We start from the raw sequence: 3,218 nt of genomic DNA, 5'->3' as shown, positions 1-3,218 counted from the left end.
GCAGGTGTAACTGAGTTAGGTTTGTAGGCCTCCTTGCTCACACACGCTTTTCAGTTCTGCCCACAAATTTTCTATAGGATTGAGGTCAGGGCTTTTTAATGGCCACTCCAATACCTTGACTTTGTTGTCCTTAAGCCATTTGCCACAACTTTGGAAGTACGCTTGGGGTCATTGTCCATTTGGAAGACCCATTTGCGACCAAGCTTTAACTTCCTGACTGATGTCGTAAGATGTTGCTTCAATATATCCACCTAATTGTCCTGCCTCGTAATGCCATCTATTTTGTGAAGTGCACCAGTCCCTCCTGCAGCAAAGCACCCCCACAATATGATGCTGCCACCCCCGTGCTTCACGTTTCGGATGTGTTCTTCAGCTTGCAGGCCTCCCCCTTTTTCCTCCAAACATAACGATGGTCATTATGGTCAAGCAGTTCTATCTTTGTTTCATCAGACCAGAGGACATTTCTCCCAAAAGTACAATATTTGTCCCCATGTGCAGTTGCAAACCGTAGTCTGGCTTTTTTATGCCGGTTTTGGAGCAGTGGCTCCTTCCTTGCAGAGCGGCCTTTCAGGTTATGTCGATATATGACTCGTTTTACTATGGATATAGGTACTTTTGTACCTGTTTCCTCCAGCATCTTCACAAGGTCCTTTGCTGTTGTTCTGGGATTGATTTACACTTTTCGCACCAAAGTACGTTCATCTCTAAGAGACAGAACGCGTCTCCTTCCTGAGTGGTATGACGGCTGCATGGTCCCATGGTGTTAATACTTGCGTACAATTGTATGTACAGATGAACGTGGAACCTTCAGGCATTTGGAAATTGCTCCCAAGGATGAACCGGACTTGTGGAGGTTTACACATTTTTTTTATGAAGTCTTGGTTGATTTCTTTTGATTTTCCCATGATGTCAAGCAAAGAAGCACTGAGTTTGAAGGTAGGCCTTGAAATATATCCACAGGTACACCTCCAATTGACTCAAATGATGTCAGTTAGCCAATCAGAAGCTTCTAAAGCCATGACATCATTTTCTGGAATTTTCCAAGCTGTTTAAAGGCACAGTCAACTTAGTGTATGTAAACTTCTGACCCACTGGAATTGTGATACAGTGAATTATAAGTGAAATAATCTGTCTGTGAACAATTGTTGGAAAGATTACTTGTGTCATGCACAAAGTAGATGTCCTAACCGACTTGCCAAAACTATAGTTTGTTAACAAGAAATTTGTGGAGTGGTTGAAAAACAAGTTTTAATGACTCCAACCTAAGTGTATGTTAACTTCCGACTTCCACTGTATGCTTTGATTGAAACAAAATACAAGAAAGGTTAATAGTTTGTTAACATCATCTGCTCAGATTCTTTCACAAACAGTCATTCAAGAAGATCGAAATGCATAGTTTATTTCCATGAAATTGATTGAGATCAATCAAATGATTGGCATGCACATGCAGTTTCACCGGTAAAACATTAATAATTATCCTTCACGATTGACGTGATAATGGCCTGTTTTGAGATGAGGTATTCCTAACTTGGTGTTTGAGGTTATAAAAAATATAACATTTTCTTGAGACAATATGTGTGGGCATAGGCAGACGTTGCAATTTGAGGAAGCATTTTATACATATGTTATAACTCGGTTCTCCAACCCTGTTCCTGGAGAGCTACCATCCTGTAGGTTTTCATTCCAAGCCTAATCCAGCACACCTGATTCTAATAATTAGCTGGTTTATAAGATGAATCGGGTTAGTTACAACTGGGGTTGGAGTGAAACCTTACAGGATGGTAGCACTCCGGGGGCAGGCTTTGATAGTCCAGTAATGATAGGCTATTAAATAGGCTACATCTGTCAGTACAAACTTTGATTGAGTAAATTATGACATGATTTACATTTTTTCCATTCCTCACCCCAACAAAGAGCACTACACCACTGCAAGTAAGATCTATGGTAGGTCGGTAGTCGGTAGTGTCTGTATGCCGCATGTGTTCCCCGCTGGCTTCATCCATCTAAGCAGAAGCCAAAATGCAACCATCTCGTGCTCATTACGAACAGGGTAAATAAAGGACCTTGAATGACAGCACCATGGACAACTCCTTTCACCCGGAGACTTCGGGGGCTATTTTGGCCTGATTATTTTACTGAGCCAGCATTGCAATCCAATGCATGTACGATTTATGCAATAAACGGATTGCGGCGATGTACATTTTCTGGGGCGTGCACTACAGAAGGCTGTAATACAGGACTGGTTAAGGCCCAGTGCACTATAGTGAAATAAAATATTTTGCCCGCACTATAGACACTATATTGACCTGCTAATACAGGACTAGTAAAGGCCCAGTGCACTACATTTGCCGAAAAAAAACATAATAAAAATATAGAATCTTTTAATTCAGATTTTTCACGGGGGTGCTGCAGCACCCTCTGCTGCTCTACTTCCCGCGGCTATGCACTCTGTAGCGCCTTGCGTTCAGATGCTGATCAGTTGCCAAAAACAGGAGGGGACTGAGCATTCATCCTTGAGGGGCCCCCCTGTTGAGGTTCAGCGTGGCAGGTGTGTTGTTGCCTACCCTCACCACCTAGATGCAGTTAAACTTTGATGATAGTCAATGCATTGTATCATGTTTGAAACAAATGGAGAATTTAATTAATGTATTGTCAAATCCCCTATGTTTATAATATGCCTGAGAGAAAGTTTATTCTAATTCCACAAGAGTAAAAGTTCCTCACACCTCCCACACAGATGTTAACAAATATTGTGAAATATACACGTCAATCATTAAGACAAGCTATCAGACATTACTTAGCAGGTGTAAGCTGCTCAATTTGCAGAACGGTTGAATTATTTCAACTTAATCCAAAATAAATAATCAAAGTTAACCTTGGCTCAGCACAATGCACAACCAGGCATGCAAATAATGAACTGAAATTCCACACCAAAAATCGGTCCTAAAAATACCCACAGATCAAATGTAACAACTTTGTATCCGGCTTGAAAGCACACTTTAGGAATGACGTTTCCTCCTTGAGAGTGGCATAGTAATCTCTGCCCATGATTGAGTACAGTAGACTGAGGAACCGAAACAATGCGGACACTGCTCAACGTGACTGAGTAACCAGGAGCAGTGGCCCTACAGAGGAGGTACTTTACCCCCCCCCCCCCACCCCCCCGAGAAGACATATAAACGGCTGAGCCTGTGAGTCCGTACACCTCTGCCCTCACT

Source organism: Salmo trutta, chromosome 16 (genome assembly GCF_901001165.1).
Source record: "Salmo trutta chromosome 16, fSalTru1.1, whole genome shotgun sequence".
Lineage (NCBI taxonomy): Eukaryota > Metazoa > Chordata > Actinopteri > Salmoniformes > Salmonidae > Salmo > Salmo trutta.
The sequence above is the reverse complement of the archived record's forward strand: the minus strand, read 5'-3'. Positions refer to the sequence as shown.